Raw genomic sequence first — 18186 nt, 5'->3', positions numbered from 1 at the left:
GTGTTCAATTCAGCAAAGTATTGCAGAATGTCATGCCACAGTCTACTTAATTCAATGAAGGTCAGGACATGCAGCTTGTAATAAAATGTCAGTATATATATTCACATGTAATTCATAAAATATATAGTATATTATTTAGATGGTTTTAAATGATTTCACTGTGGAATTCAGCGTAACTGGAACAAATACCCAAGATCTTAACAGGAGTAATGTTCTTGCTAGGCAGTGGCTTTGGCTTCAGGCAGGAATGCCTCCCAGTGTTTTACAAGCAACCATTGTATTTGTATTAATGATTCTAAGTACTTGATAATAACAGTTTTGAAATCTTTCATTCGTTCCTTCTCAATCTTCCTATTTCTTTTCGAATTGTTGTAGAGATCTGTTCAAAATCTTTCTCCTTGTTGCATTTAGCCTTCCACTCTTATTTCACTTTTAGCTTGCTGTATGTTATTTGGTTTGTTAGCAACCATCATTTTTGCCTCAGTTTCACTTTCTCTGAGCAAAGTAATTTGAGCATCTTCCCGTTTCTGCCAGCATTTCTTTTGATGGTCAAAACATACCTTTCACTGCAGCAATAAGATGAATGTCGTCACTAAGTAGTTCTAACGGTATATAAGAGTCAGCAAAAGCTTGTCCTTGATGTAACTGGGCTACCTTCTCCTGAACCTCTGCAAGCTGAGACAAACTCTAGATAAAGCAGAATGATCCTCAGAATTACTTAGCATGGCAGCACTTGAAGCAAAGTCAGCTGAGTTGGCTAAAAGTTCTTTTCTATGACAGACCAAGGCTTTTACAGTGGCGGCATTTCTTACGTTACTGATTCAGATTTTTCAGATTGCTGTTGTTTTTCTTCAAACCATACATCCAATTCATTCATCTTGATAGTCATTTTTTTTTGACAGCATTGGTAGCCTTGTTCACCATCTTCGATATTCTTGTTCCATTCAAAGCCTGTTTATTAGCTGCTTTGGGCAGCTCTGAACTTTCTAAGAGCTGCCTTAAGTCAGGATCCTGTAGTAAAGTTGGATGCTTTACTGTCCTTTGAAGATACCTTTCAAGAGCTGCTGTTGATTTTCTACAAATTCAGTGGATGATGAATCTTCTTTACCCACTTTGACCTTGGTCATGCCTACTCTACTCTTTTCTGGAGCTGGTGGCACAATATAAGTGACATGTAAATACTTGCTTGCTAACTTGCTATGCAAACTGAGGAAGTCACTAAATTTTTTAACTGAAAATTCACTTTTAATGAACATGGAAAGAGAAGTCTTTGTTTCTCTGTATACTATGTAAGGGTTCATACCATCAACTTTCTCTGGATCTGATTCACCAATTTCTATATCAAAAACATGTCCATTTGCTTCTTCTTCAATCTCCTTCCTATATCTATTAAAGATCACAGGAGCAGACTATGCTTTGATTAAATTCTGCGAGCAATGAGTGTAGTAGGGGTCACAGGTGTGACTGCAAGATAAGGTTCTGAGAAGAGGATAGGTTCCCTTTCTGGACTGTCCAGAGGAACTTGTTCTGTGGCTTCTGCACTCAGGGAGTTTATAATCTGCAAAAAGATCTGCTCTGTCATCATCTAACACAACTTCTGTGGATTTTGGACCATTGGAGTTTGTACTAACGTCTGAGGAGACTAGTTGGTTTTGAAGATGACAGACATGACTCCAGGGTGGAGACAGTGCTGGTGAAAAGATCCTCTCCATCCTCCTACTCCCCAAAGTCGGTGGGCTTTCCATTCCCCAGCAGAGGAGGCTCCCTCTCAGCCACCATCTTTGCTCACTCAGATGACTGCCAGATAGAGTCTTAATTGGTGTTAAAAACTTTATGTCAAGTTTTAGAAAGCATATAACATTGGTTAATTCAAGGTCCAGTGCAAATGCCTTCTCCTCTAAAAAGCATTTCTAACCTTTTTACATTAGTCAAGTTTTCAACAAGATGATTGATTAAAAAACCCTCTTTGTTCTGAGCTCTCACTGCTCTTTTTAATATGATTCTATTATAAAATAAAAGATCAGGAGCCATATCTTATTCTTTTATGATGTGCAATGCTTATCATGGAAACCTGGTATGTGTAAGTGGTTCAATAAGGGCTTGTGAATGAATGAGGTAGGAAAGTATGGTGTTCAGATTACAGATGAAGGAATCCATCATAACATGGATAGGACTAAAATTATATTGCTGAAAAGAATAGGAAATCATTTTCTCATTCAAATTCTTTCTGAGAAAATATAGTCTAACATTTTGTAACATTCTTGGAAAGTGGTAATTTAGCCTCTGCTTAAATACCTTTAGTAAAGAGGCAGCTTACTAAATTTTTGGACAGGTTACTTGTTACAAACTTCTTCCTGTGTTGAGCTCAATGACTCCTTATTTTAACTTTACTCATTGTTGTTGGAAGTGTCCAATAACGAATCAAGTTCTCCCTTTATTTAAACAGCAATCATGAACTCTCAACACCCACTTTTTTTCCCCTTAAATGTATTATTCTTCATTTTTGCAACTCTTCTTCATGTTTACCGGTTTTGAGACTCCAATCACTGAGATTGCTCTCTAGGTGGATTCTGGGTTAATGATGACTCCTTTTAATAGTGGCAATGTTAAACACATTACTCCTCATCTGGTTTTGGCTGTAAATAGTCAGCAGAACTATAAACTTCTTTTTATGAGCACAATTACTTTGTTAATGCATCCTTATGCTTTGTTAGCATTTTAAAACTCTTGTTGAGCTCATTGTCAATTGACTTCTGAGTCTCCTTCGCAAGTGCTGAGATTTTTACAATTGTTTTTCACTATTAGATTTCATTTTATTATATATTCTGCTTGTTATTTTAGCCAAGTAGCTATTCTGAATCTTAACCTTATCATTAAACATCCAACATATTCTCTATACCTTCCAGGTCTGAGCCTTTGAAAACTTGTTCATAACATATACAACTTTATACAAATTATTGATGAAAATGTTAAATATGACAGCATCAGGATTCATGTTCGTTTTGCTTACCATTGTATTTCTGACATCTGGTACCGTGTCTGGTAAATATTGGTTGTTTAATAAATACTTTTGAATAATTGAATAAACAGATAAATAAATAATGTAGTTCTTCCTCTAGATTAATTATAGTCAACTAATCAACACTTACAAAGTACTGTTATTTTACCAGGTGTGTGTGTAATTAATAGCCAATATTCCTCCATATTTCTTCCAAAGGTAGCATGAAATGCTTTGTTAAACCAGATGCACTGGTTTAACCAAAATAATCTTTTTGTGTTAGTTATTTCAAGAAACACTGGTTCGAAAAGATAGGCAAAAAAAGGAAGGAGTGAAGGATTTGGGAGAAACTTCTTATTAATTCCCTCTAGAGACCTAATATACATTATTATCTTATTAAAAATTCAAAAAAAAAACCCTAATAAACAAAGCAGTTTAGCTCTGTTAAAGTGAGAACCTCCCAGATATATTTATCATAGAATCTTTTCAGTTTATGATAGCTATTAATATCTTGTAGAACTAGTACACCAGGGAACAGGTTTTAGAAGATGCTAATATATAATTTTTTTTGATGAAAATGAAAATGAAATTTATCTGGAATGGTTTGCTGTTCTTATTCCTATATTGTCTTTTAATAATCACCCATTTGCTCTTCATGTGCTCACAAACTGGTGTCTCAAACAAGCAGATTAGATATTTAAAAATTTGGCTGGAGTTGACATCAAGCTCATAGATTTGTAGCAGAGTTTCCGCTCTGGCTTTGCATTAGAATCACATGTTAAGATTTTAAAGAAATCCAGATACTTGCAGTTCAGCCTTGGAGTTCATGATTCCATAGGTGGATGGTGTCAGATGCACAAGCAGTGTTGCTAATACCTGGGATATGGTTTGGTATCATCCACTTTTCTTTCCTTGTTGAGAACTGAGATATCACACTTTCCCCGTCATCCAATTACTATTCCTGTTTTCTGCACAGTTCCTCAGAGATTTCAAACAGTGGCAGGCAGAGACTCGAACACATTTAGAACAGGATTCTTTGTTCTTCTCTTTTGTCTTGGTCTTCAATTCTCTCATCTCAATATTTGCTCTATCCTTTCCAATCAATCCTTCTCCTTGACATAGATGATAAAAGCAAAATAAAAATTGAGTAGCTCTACTTTCACTTTGTCATCTGTCAGTATTATTACATCGATCCCAAGAATCATATCTATGCCTTCCAAAACTAAAATAGCCTCTTTGTTTTCCGTGACATATTTTGCAATTTATAGTACATTCTAGGGTTTTAGCCTTCTTGAATCATTATTCATTCTTCTCACATATTCCCACGTGCCCATTCTTCCCTCATTTTATATATGTACGTAGAAACAGAAGTCTCTGAAATGAAATTTTATATTGATATCATGAAGAAGCATTAAAATATTTTGTGTTCCTTATTAACACTACCAGAAAGCCTTTATTAAGAACTCCTTTTGTTTACTTGTTCATCTATCATTGTAGCATCATGTTCTATATCCTCTACTGGATGAACAGGAGAAAGAAAAACTGAAAAAGGAGAACGAATCATAGAAATAGTGGCCAATGTGCAGCTTAGGAAAAGCAAGTTGCTTTAAAATCACTGTTATTGGCAACCAAATAAATACAGTTTATGTGATGTTTTTCATCTGTCAAACGCATCCCCACATTGCCTTCAATTAAGGTCAGAAATTGTTAACATGTATTCCGAAAACTTTTGAGTTCTGGGCCCCGCTTCTTACATAATCTATTCATTCCCCAGTTCATTCCCTCTCTACCCATTCTCCTTCACAGACTTTCACCTAGGTCCCTGAATAATTCTTTCTTGACCTTCAAGTGTCAAGTTAGACATATTTCCTATGTGGAGTCCACCCTGACACCAAAGCTGGGTGTTTTTTCCTCATGTTCCCACAGCAGTGGGTTTCTGTATTCTTATCATTACTAGTCTATATGCCTTTCTTTCTCACTGACATTAAGGCTTATTTCATTTATTGTCGTATCCCCAGCACCCAGGACAGCACCAGTTACTGTATTTAATAAATACATGTTGAAGGAAGGAAAGAAGAAACGATGGAATTTCTCTCTATATCTGACCTTCCTGATAAAATGTGGCTTTGGGTGGATGAGCAGCTTGGAGTCAGGAAATCCGTGGAAGAAAAAGGTCTTTTTAAGCATCCTCAGCAAAAATGCAAACGGATGTTCTTAGCTCTCTAGCTGCAGATAATATGAGAGACAGGAAGTATATTGTGTTTTTTTCAATTCCCAGCTGGAGCTGGCAGTGCAAAGACTTTCAGAAAATAATTTTGCTATTTGTAAACTGAAGGAGTGTGATATGGAAGTAAATGAAAAAGGATAAATATGGAACTACACTGTGGTTTTTACAGTCACTTTTGAGGAGATAACTGCACTGTAAAAAAGGATGATGATACATAAGGGATTAAACTATTAACTTTTTTTCTTACAAGATGATTCAGATCCAGAGTTATTCCATACATTAAACTATGCAATATGCTCACCACAACTTTTGGAAATTTTTTGTTTACTTTATGTGAGTTTTCCTTCTGGCTTATTCATGAACTCATGTGGTGTAGTTACCCTACATGAGGGAACCATGGCTTGATTTTACCACCAGAAATAAACTAAATTCAGAAATAGTTTGGAATAAAAATGCACAGTACTTTCCAAAATACACACATTTAATATTAGTACTTATATGAAAACATGAAATCTTGAGAACTCATCAAATATGAATTTACACTCCATTTCAGTTACCACAAATCTAAAGTCCTGAGTATTTTTGAAATTTGTCTTCAGCCTGATTCGTTATAAATTCTAATAATAAATATGCAGTAACCTATTTTGTGTAGGGCCTCTGTAGTGAAACGAGTTGCTCTAAGCAAGAACCTCCACTGCCATCTGTAATTTAGGAATCATGAATTCAGGGTCTCCAGAACTAGGGTCCTGCCCCATCCGCCTCTGTGGCCCCAGCTCCTAGCCCAGAGATTGATACACAAAAGGAGCTCAATAAGTGTTTATTGACTAAATGAATGAAGTTTTAATGGTTCAGTGTTTGTGCATCACAGTGGATTCTTGCTAGGGTCGTTGTGGTACCCCACACCTAGGGTTCTGCTTGACTTCCACCTCAGGAGTAAACACAGGCTGTATTTTAAATAATAGTTATGTCTCAGGTTTTTGTTCAGTCTCTGGTTTCTCTTGGGAGTCTGTGCCCTTCCTGTGACCACTGGGTTTAACTTGCTTAGATCTGTTCCCCTCAGGAATTAAGAGAGCAAATTCTTTAAGATTCTCTGGGGATGGCCCAAAGCTAAGTTGTGCTTCCAGATGCTGCCCCTGTCCTCTCACCTGTGGCCTGCTCCAAGCCTAACGTCCTAGTTTAGTTCCTCTCTCGTGCTTCCCAAATGGGTTCTGCTTTCTCCATGACAGCAGAGGGTATATGTTCTTCTCTTGCCCTTTTACTTTGACTTAACGATACTCTCTTGACTTTGTTCCTCCCCTACAAGCTCTGATGTGGCATCTCGAAGCTTCAGTTGCCCTCTTCCTTTTCAGTATTTTCTATCTTGGGCTCCATCTTTCCTTCTGCTTCATCTCTACCCACTGCTGCATCTGCCAGCTTCTTCAGCACTCTCTTCTTACTGTCACACAACCCCCTTTAAAGTCAGCTGCTAGTTGCCGGTGCCATCCAATGAAGCATATTGAATTTGTGTTTTAGCCCCTTTAATACACCTTTGATAGTTTTGCAGTATAAAGTATATTTGCCTTTAAAGATCGACTTCCATCTTTTTCATCGACCTGCAAAAACTACTTCAGAAATCCCTATTTATGTTTGATAACATGTAGCTGTGGTGGCAGTTCTAGTCTAAATTAACTCCTCATGCATCATCATTATTTTGAGAAGGGGGCATTTTATTACACTTTTTAAAAAAAGGTCAAATTAAGAGGAATGTCTTTAAAATGAATAATCCAAGTCGTTTTTGAATAGTTATGAAACAGCACATGAGTCCCAGGTGCAATTTTCTGAGATTTAATTAATATTCTTGAGTAGTGTCCGGAATGCTTTATGTGTGAGTTGAAGAGGAGAGACCATTCCCTTTGGATTCCAAGATCCCCTTGGAATCTTGGTAGGTACAAAGATTTATAGCTGTACAAGACACAGGGAGTGTATTATTGCTGCTATATCTGAGGTTGATGCTTTCGGAAGCAGGATTTCTGGCCAAAAGCTACATCATATACTCTGGCAAATATGCTTCCTTATTTTGTCTCTTGATTCCTCAGTCCAAATGAATCCAAATTAATTGCATTTTTATTGATTTTATTCGTTTGGCTTAGCAGGGTCATCAGAAGGGGATCATTTTTATTTTTATCTTCATTTTGAGATGTGTCTCAAGGCCACTTGTAAAATAAAAGGCACCAGATTAGTGGTGTTCAAGATATCATTCTAGAGTCTTGAGTAGTAAACAGGGATTTAGAGAAAAGCTGGAGCCAGGGAAGAGATGTGCTCATACGCTGCTTTCTCTTTCAGGACAGCCACACATTGACAGAGTACTGATTTAGCTTCTGATTTATTTTCTCTTCTTAAAATATGTGTGAATAGATTTAATATCTCAAACTGGGCTTACCCAAACTTTCTGGGTTTTTCCTCTATTTTCTTTCTCTTATCTTTGGAAAAAGTAAATGAAAAATGATAACAAGTGAAGATTTAACAACACGATACACGCAGAGAGAGTTAATCAATATTAAAAATGTATTAATATTGAAAGTAAGTAAAATAAGAGGAAGAGACTGGAGAGTGCCTGTAGCACACTCCAAGGAAGGTAGGGTAAAGATTGGGCTGTTGAATGACTGGCGATAAAAAAAAAGAAGATTTAGGAATGGTAAGTGAGAGACCACAGAAATCATCTTAATGCTCCAAAGGATGAAAACAAAAGGATGCTTGCTTAGGCTTAGAAGAACATGCTTGGGGAGGGAGAATGCGAGAGAGAGGAGAAAGAAGAGGAGAGAATAGTGTTAGAATGTTAGTACAATCATCCCCCTTATCCTCATGGGGTATGTTCCAAGACCCCCAGTGGATGCCTGAAACTGCAGCTACAACTGAATCCTATATATACTGTTTTTTTCTATATACATTCCTATGATACATGTAATTTATAAATCAGGCACAGTAAGAGATTAACAACAATAACAAATAATAGAACAAATATAACAATATACTGTAATAAAAATGATATGAATGTGGTTCTCTCTCATTCTCAGAATATCTTATTGTGTTGTCATATGCTGGACAAAGGGGTGATTTGTGTCTTGGGCAAGATGGAGTGTGAAAGCATGAGATTTCATCACACTACTCAGAACAGTGCACAATTTAAAACATATGAACTGTTTATTTCTGGAATTTTTAAATATTTTCAGACCACAGCTGACTACACGTAACTGAAACCATAGAAACCAAAACTGTGGATAAGGGGCGCTCCTTTACACAGAAAAAATTGCATTGGAAATAATAGTACTTTTTTTTTTTTTCATTTTTGTTTTAAGTAAATGAAGTAGGACTTGACACTTCCAGTAAAGGTAGAAGGTAGAGAACAGTAAGAGGACCAGCAAAGATATTTAAAATAGTGTCATCTAACTCTTTGATCATCTACTTAACCTCTCAGTTGCTACAAAGTCCACTTTAGGTTGGCATCCTTGGATGCGGATACTGAAACGAGGATTTCTCTGTAAAGAGTGGGAAGTGTTACTCAGAAAAACGAATAGGGAGATAGGGAAGTGGAAGTGGGAAGGGAAGGAGGTTGAGCAAGGGTGTGGTGATAGGCAAAGTTCCACAGAGGGCAAACCTTTAGGGCCCTCTCAAGCCACCATTGGCTACATCTCAGAATGGTCCAATTAGGGGCAAGGGAGCTGTGGTGTTTATACTTTTACACTTGTGGTTCTCAGCCCGAGATGATTCGTCCCCCAAGGAACATTTGACCATGTCTGGAGACATGTTGGATTGTCATACTGGGAGGGGTGTGGTACTGGTACCTAGTGAGCAGAGGCCAGGGATGCTGCTATGCATCCTACAATGTACAGGGCAGCACCCACCCCAAATAATTATCCAGCTGAGGTTGAGAAACCCTTGTGTACACCTGTCAGTCATTGGTTCAGGGCTACCAGCAGGATGAACACTTACGTCCCATGATGCCTTTCTAGTAGTTTGAGGGCAGCAGGTGCTGGCCGTTGGGAGTAAAAATCCACCCAAAGTCTATGAGCATGAAAATGACAAAGGAACCATAGGGAGCATGGGCAGAGCACTGAATGGGTGTGTTAAAGAATCCTGGCAATTCTTTTCCAATCTCACAACCTTCTTTATTTCAACAGTTATTTGGCTTAATATATATTGGGACTGCAAACTAACACTTTCTTTCTGGATTTCTTTTGTTCTGTAACTGGGAATCTAAAGAAAGAAGAGTATCATCGGTTTGGACACATAACTCGAGCAACCTCCCTCAATGCCAAGGCAAAATGTTTTTTGACATTCTCTGTCTGACTTAAATAATGAGCCGCATTTTCACTCATCTTTTGCTCTGAGGCCAAGCTAATATCTCCTGAAAGTATTCTAAATTGATACTCAGTAGCTTTCTAAGGTCATTTAAATTCCTAATGAAAAGTCACTCAAGGCCATAGTACAAAATAAATACATTGTTATTGATCATGCAATAAGGTATTAGGCTAATTTAATAAAGATTCTCCCTGAGATGTATTCACCAATATGGTCATTTCTCAGCCATCAGAGGTCCTGCTGTTTTTTCATGGCCTAGAATAGTCATCTCTGATTTGTCCCACTTCATGTTGCCACCTGAATATTCCAGGATGTCTCATCTCTGTTAAACTTCTTTTCCTTGGAGGCAAAGTACAGTGACAGAATAAGGATTCATTACTCTTGAAATGACCCTTTCCACAATATCCTCTTTTTATCTCCTTAATCAGCAAAGTGGTGCTCTGAGGACTGGCAGGTTCACTGCCTGGAGGCACATTTATTACCGAGACACAAGCTGAATAATTGTGTATTTACCAACTTCAATTTAACCTCACAACTTAGCTGTCTTTTGCAACAAGGTGAGAAATAAGACCAAGGTGTTCCTCTCCCTGTAGCTCATCAATAACTCTTCTCTCTCGATCAAAGCTATTCCATTGTCACCCTTACATGCACGAGCTGATTTGCTTTAGTACATCGTTTTTGTCTTCAAAAGAAAAAAGTTTTTGTTGTCTTGGTCAAAGCTTTTAAGTCTTTGACCAGCAAAGGAAGGCAAAATAAGGCAAAGGAAGATAGCATTTCATTTTTTTCTCCCAGGAAAATGCATGTCAAGGTGCAAGGGAAGACAGACTTTATTTATTGATTGATTTGGAAAAGAAATGGCTAATGGCATGCCCTGGGTCAATATTTTGTTTGTCTCATATGAAAAGTATATTGAAAATTATCATAAAATATGATATTAAATATGTGTATGCTCTTCGATCTAGCAGTTTTGAAGGAAATAATAGAAGTGTGCAGAGACATAAGTGTAGGTGGATTTATTGCAACATTACTTTCAATTGAAAATTTAAAAAATAACCAGAATGTTCATTAATATATAATCATGGTGAATTCATATAGAGAAAATTAAATGTACCTGTTAAAAGGATACGGTAAATCTATGACTATTGACATGGAGAGGTGTCCACGATATATTGTTAAGTGAAAAAAAAATGAGTTTTTTAAAAAAAAAATCCCCTATATAGTATAGACATTTTCCAACTATATAAAATAAGTTTTTATTTTCATTAAAAACCTGGTTATTTATCAAACAGTTAACGAAGTTTTGTCTGAGAGGCAGAATCATAATTGTACTCAACCACGGATTATTCTGCTTGTCTGGCAATGTCTGGAAACCTGTCTGTTTTTGTCAAAATCGAGGTTGGTGCTGCTGTCATCTAGTGGGTGAGGCCAGGAATTCTGCCACACATTTTACAATGTACACGACAGCCCTCATTATGTCAATAATGGCAAAGTTTAGAAACCCGGGATTAGAAAGAGTTACGCTTTCTGTTTTTATGCTCTTTGGTATTGTAATTTTGCAAAATAATATTGCCTTCCTTTTATTTTAAACAAAATTTATAAAAATATTTCTATTTTGAGAAAAAATATCCCTGATATGATATAGCTTATTTCTTTGTAAATTTCAAGTATAACAGATCAAATTATGTAATCTCTCTTGAGGTAAGTCTTAGGCCATCATACATTGTGGATATAGGCAGCAATAATAAAAATATGTGTCATCAAACTGTATCTATTGGGAAGGTAGAGTGGAGATGAAGACAAGAAAAGAAAATTAATCGAACAATGGTCAAAAGTCAATTATTTTTTAAAGTGTTATTTCATGCAGCGTGTTTGTAATCTTCTCCACCTGCGAGCTGGCTTCCTTGCCTGTAGTTGCTATGCGTTCAGAAGATATACTAATTTAAATAACAAACAAAGATCTATATAGAAGAGTGTTTATTGCAGCACTGTTTATAATAAAAAAAATAGAAATAATGTAAGTGTATGTCAAAAAGGGAATGTTCGAGTAGATTTTGGTATATTTATTTAATGAATTACCAGTCAATCATTAAAAAAAATGAAATGGATCTGTGTGTCCTGACATAGAATGGGATCTAAAACATTTTGTTAGAGAAAAACAAGCTGCGAACTAATATGTCCAGATTGATCCTCTATATACTTATGTGTAGTGTAGTGTGTGTGTGTGTGTGTGTGTGTGTGTGTGTGTGTAACTATGTCTGTTATAAACATGGAAAAATTCAGGAAGAATTCAGGAAAATTCACATTAAACTTTTAAAAGCCATTACTCAGACCTTAGAGCTGAAAGAGGATATTATGGGTGTGATTATGAGGGTTTTACTTTATATATTTTTTAATGAATGCATATATACATACATACATGATCTCTAAGCCAGTCATGCTTATAAAAACAACTATAAATGTTTTGGGGACAGTATTTGTCAGTAAAAAATCAGATGTCAAATATATAAATAAACTGTGTATTGGATTTTTATTAAAATTTTGTTTAACATTTACAAGTTATTAAAATACATTATGAAGATGGGTATAGGAACTTAATGTGCTGAATTGCATAATTCTTTTTTTCATCCAGGCACTAGTATACTATGGGTTAGAGTGCTATTTATTAGAGGAAACGCTGTGTATGCTTAGTATATTTAAACAATAATAATATTTTATGCTTACCCAGTGTTCACTATGGGTTAGGCACCGTTCTACATGCTTAAGTGTCACAAAACTTCATTAAGTATGTTTCTTTTTATTCCCATTTTAGAGCTGAGCAAACTGAGACAGAGTGAGCTTAAGTAAGCTGCTGAACAAAAAAGAAAGAGAGCCAGGATTTGAATTTAAGCAGCCTGGTTTAAGTTTACCTGGATGAATCATGAAATGATTGCAAAGTCCAGATTGCCCAAAGCAAAACTCAGTGTGATGGGTCATACAGGTGATAATCAAACCTGGTGCTGTGATGTCACAAAAACCAAACTGAAACATCACTGCAAACTCTCCTGCTTCCAGAAGCACTTGACAACCAGAGTGAAAGCTTCTGTGATAAACTCAGAAAGTTAAAGAACAATCTGTGAACACTAAAACACTATGACCTACTCACTTATGCTTTAGGTTTAGTTTTAGAAAAACCTTTCATTCTCTTATTTGATTTGGTTGAGGCAGTGTCCCTTGCAGCATGGAAGGTAATCATGATTTAGAAGACTGTGGTAGAGGCCCCTAGTATGAGGAGTTGGACCGGAAGAACTCTGTCATCACCCCAATCGATATTCCTTATTGTCAGCAGCAACCCCAGACTGGCAGAGACATTTTTTGCCCCTCTGAATTCAGTTCAGCATCAAAGTCCTAAATGATGCATAGAATTTTGTGGCCAGCCCCCTAGGCTTAAATGTTATAATCAGAGGCAGAGCAGGCACCTTTCACCTCACAGAGTGTGGAGAGGAACCACAGGCGAGGGGGCTTACTTTTTCTTTTTTGGAAGAGTAGCACAAACATACCTCTGAAAAGGCTTTCATAGTCCCCCACTGTGAATAGAATTTCTTTAACTCTGTAAGCTTCTGAAGGCAGACTATACAAAACACACTTTTTTCTCCACACTCCTAAGCTTGCCAGGAAGACTAAATAAAAGTCTGTAGGTGGTCATATGAACTGAATTGAAAAGAGGAGCTTAAAGATGGTTTATCGCTCATTAACCATGGGATGGTCCTCAGCATTCAAGAATACCACAGTAGTGTTTGTTTTCTACTTCAACAAATGGTATTTCTGAATTTCATCTTACCTTTTGATGGATATAAATAATGGAGTTTGGTGAAAACAAAGAGTAAGAAGGTTATTTAGACAAACAAAATTAGGCATACTATTCTGCAGTATTGTTTGTCAGTTTGGTGCCTGCCAATTTGGTGACTGTGTCCTCCCTAAAATTCCTCATGTTGGAGCCCTAATCCCCGGTGTGACAGTATTCGGAGTAGGGGCCTTTGGGAAGTAATTAGGTTCAGATGAGGTCATGAGGATGGGCCCCTCAAGATGGAATTAGTGTTCCTATAAGAAGAGATACCAGAGAGAGTTTCTTTTCTCCCTCTCCACATGCCCCCACTCCCCACCTTCTTCCCTCCCTCCCTCCCTCTCTCTCTCCCTTCCTGCATGTGCAGAAGAAAGGCCATATAAGGACACAGTGAGAAGGAGACTGCATTCCAAGGGAAGAGCCTTCATCATAACTTAACCTTGCTGGCGCTTTGATATTGGATTTCCAGAACTAGGAGAAATTAATCCCTATTGTTTAAGCCATCCAATCTGTGGCATTTTGTTCTGGCAGCCCAAGCTGACAAAGGCATTACTTCGATCACTTAGCCATAGTTCTGCCTATTAAATGAACTTTTAACCAATGCTTTCCTGATTATGCTAAGAAGTTTTTATTTTCTGTTCCAACAAACCAATTTGAAAATCAGTCTTGTATTCATAATGTCACTATGACTGTAGATTTGTGGCACAGTGTGAGAGGATTTTAGATAGTCATTATGACAATCATTTCTGACCTTGGCTCTCATTGTACATATACTGTCCACACTTATCTTTTACTGCACATTATCTTATTAGTCTTAATGAATCTTAGTTTTCTCAGATGAATTGACTGGATACAAGGTAAATTTACCAAAATAGCCAACCTACAGAATGGGAGGATATATTTGCAAATGACATATCTGATAAGGGGTTGATCCTAAACTATATAAGGAACTCATACACCTCAATAACAACAAAAACAACAACAACAAAACCCAATCTGATAAAAAATGGACAGAAGACATGAAGAGACATTTTTCTAAAGAAGGTGTACAGATGTCAACAGACATGAAAAAATGCTCAACATCACTAATCATCAGGGAAGTGCAAATCAAAACCACAATGAGATACCACCTCACACCAGTCAAAGTGGCTGTTATCAAAAGTCAACAAATAACATGTGTTGGCAAGGATGTGGCGATAGGGAACCCCTGTGCACTGCTGGTAGGACTGCAAATTGGTGTAGCCACTATGGGAAACAGTATAGAGATTCCTCAGAAAACTAAAAATAGATCTACCATATGACCCAGCAATTCCATTTCTGGGTATTTATCTGAAAAATCAAAACAAAACACTAATTTGAAAATATATATACACTTCTATGTTCATTGCAGCATTATTTGCAATAGCCATGACATGGAAGCAACTTAAGTGTCCATTGATAGATGAATGGATCAAGAAGATGTGGTTTATATATATAATGGACTATTATTCAGCAATAAAAAAATGAAATCTTACCATTTGTGACAACATGGATGGATCTGGGAGGTATTATGCTAAATGAAATAAGTCAGACAGAGAAGGACAAATACTGGATGGTTTTACTTATATATGTAATCTAAGAAAACAAAACAAATGAACAAAAAAACAAAAACAAAAATGGACTTATATTGGCAGAGCTCCAAATGATGGTTGCCAGAGGAAAGATGGGTGAAAATGTGAAGGGGAATATAAAGTACTCAGAACTGGCAAATTCATAGAGGCAGAAAGTAGATTTGAGGTTACCAGGGGTTGGGAGGGGAGGGAGAGAAGTAGAGAGTTTTTATTTAATGGGTATAGTTTTCTTTTTGGGATGATGAAAAAATTGTGAAATAGTGGTGATGGTTAAACAACAATGTGAGTGTACTTATTGCCACTGAGTTGTACACCTATATAGTAAATGTTATGTTGTATATGTCTATGTACATAACATAATAGAAATATAAATTGAAAAAAACCAATAGCTTTTCTCTATACAAAAATATAAAACCTAAAAAGGGAAATGAGAAAAATATTTAAAGCAGTAACAAAAATAATAAAATATTAGGGAATAAATTTAACAAATGAGGCCAGGACCAATATTGAGTAGATTAGAAAGAAATCATGGAAGGATTTAGAACAAGATCTGAACATATTGGAAGATTTATCATGTATTTGGTTGGGAAAATTTGGTATCATATATTCTAATTCTTACAAAATTGACATATACATTTAATGCGACTCTACTAAGGATCATAGCAGATTTTCTGTGAGGTATGAGAATTGGGTATACAATGATTTAAAATTTCATTTGAAAGAATAAATCTAAGAGAATAGATAAGTAAAGTTAAAAGATAAATAATAAAAGAGTAGCGAGGGGGAATAGTGTTAATAGATATTAAAACATACTAAAACATCATTCTAATAAATAGAGCATGATTTCATCATAGGCATAGACAAAATCTGTGGAACAGAACTGAGAATATAGTTACAGATATGACTATATATGAAAACTTAATATATATTATCTAGAAGAAGTAGAATATTTAATAAATGAAGCTAGCTCAATAAAATTGAATTGAATTCTGAAATAAAATTGAATTGAATTCTTATAGTCTATATAAAAATAAATTCCTGATGGATTAAAGACATAAATGTAAAACAAAATAAAGCTCTTCAAGAAAATCTCAGGGAATACAGTTTCCTCTCATAATGTTTATTCATTTAAAACTTAGCCATAATGGCTCTCGAAACGTTATGCCACTTTTTGGATGGCTTTCTCACCCAGAACATACCAAATAAATGAACTAAAAGAAGTGATATTTCAACATTATGGTTTCAGGCAAAAACATACCATGTACTTGACACAATAGTTTTCTATCAGAGAGAGCACTGTATATAATAGGTTGGATGAAGAGGTAGTATTTCCTATATATTTTCAACCTGTCACGCACATAGACTTTCCACATTTTGACATTTCTTGTTTCCCTTTTGTTTTTATCTAAAGGTGCTTTTCTGGGCAGTTTGAATATAGGCGTACTTGGTTTATTGCACTTTGCTTTATCGTGCTTCACAGATGTTGCATTTTTTAAAAACTGAAGGCAAGACTCTCCACAAAAAATATTTTGACTCACTTTATCGCTTTATTTTGATGGTCTGGAATGGAACCTGCAGTATCTCTGAGGTATGCCTATATAAGATGACCGTGAATCTTCCAAAAGGCTTAAAATTTGGTGAATACAATGGGAAAGAAAGAAAGAAGAAAAAGCAGTCTAAAACATACATACATTTTAAATGTGAACTGTATTTACTTCCAAATTGTTGTTTATTACATATATTCGTTTTCACTGTTTAATTAGTATAGTTCCCTATCTGTGAAAAATATTTGGGTGTCTCCTGAGTTATAATGAAACACATCATAATTGTGCCCCTTAAAATTTGTGGATTTTTTTTAATTTTAGTGAAAAACCTATAAAACAAAATCTACTCTCTAAACAAAATTTTAAGAATATAGTACATTATTATTAACTATGTGCACATTGTTGTCAGCAGATTGCTAGAACTTTTTTATCTTGCTTGATTGACACTGTATATCCTTTGAACAGCAACTCCCCATTTCCAACTCCTTGCAACCTCCATTCTACTTTCTGCTTCTATGAATTGAAATATTTTTAATTTAATAGCTTTTTACCTAGTGGTGGAATTTTAAAACAAATTAAGGTTTTTAAGTAAGAAGCAGGCTTATAGGTAGGGCTGAGGATAAGGTGGGACAATGTTCTTAATATTAACTCTAAACCAGGAGATAGAAAAGAAAATCAAGACGCATTTGCAAAATTAAAATTTATGTTTAGAGAAGATACCATACCCACAGACAAATGATTGATTTTATAATAATATTTGCAATACAGATGACAAAGAGCTGTCATCTATAATGTATGAAGAACTCTTACGAATTTACAAATAAAAGGACAAGCCACACAGCAACAACTACAAAAAAATGGGCAGGAGGTAAGAATATACTATTTAGAAAACGAGTACTAATGGTTAACAAACATATAAAAACTACTTAAATTCACTAGCAGAGGAGAAGAGACAAATTAGAGTAAAATTGAGCTACCACATTACACCTGCCAGATTGACAAAAATTTAGAAAGTGAAAACGTGCTGGTGAGCATTTGGGGGAAAAGTTCTTCTATATTTCTGGTGAAACTGAATCGCTGTAGCCTTTGGGGAAAATAATTATTAAAGAGACAATGCATATTTCCTTCAACATGCGCTTTTGGAATCTATCCCATATCCCACATAAATAAAAGCACCAGTATTAAAGGATATATGCCCAAAGTTTATATTAACTTATTGTTTATTCATCAATAAGTTCAAAAGAAAAGTGACTATTAATAGGGAAATATCGAATCTTTGAACTGATATCATGAAAGTTATTAAGTTTGTGTAGAGCTTTGCGCAGTGGCAGTATCGTAGCCAATGAGGTATATGAGGTGCAATTATTGCTAATTCAAATCTGTGTAGAATTTAGAGCTATACCAGTTGACCTGAAGAAATTTCAGCACAGTACTGTGGGACAACAACAAAAAAACCATGATGCGAAAGAATGAGCATGATGCAATCCGTTTTTTTTTTTTTTGTAGAGCCATAACACATATTTATGTGCTAGTATGTATGCATGTATATATATGAATACATATGTACATTTGTACATATTTGCATATGATTAAGTGTACATGGAATAAAATATATATGATGTAACACAGGAGCTCCAGGCCTGGAACCT

General features: G+C 35.8%; 2 pseudogenes; one reads left to right on the top strand and one right to left on the bottom strand.

The window, feature by feature from the left end:
• Positions 1–218: 218 nt before the first annotated feature.
• Positions 219–1779, bottom strand: LOC105289629 (annotated as a pseudogene).
• Positions 1780–17850: 16071 nt separating this feature from the next.
• LOC111737324 lies at positions 17851–17978 on the top strand (annotated as a pseudogene).
• The last annotated feature ends 208 nt before the right edge of the window (positions 17979–18186 follow it).

Source organism: Pteropus vampyrus, unplaced genomic scaffold (genome assembly GCF_000151845.1).
Source record: "Pteropus vampyrus isolate Shadow unplaced genomic scaffold, Pvam_2.0 Scaffold25, whole genome shotgun sequence".
In the NCBI taxonomy this organism is placed as follows: Eukaryota; Metazoa; Chordata; class Mammalia; order Chiroptera; family Pteropodidae; genus Pteropus; species Pteropus vampyrus.
This window is presented reverse-complemented; position numbering and strand designations above follow the sequence as displayed.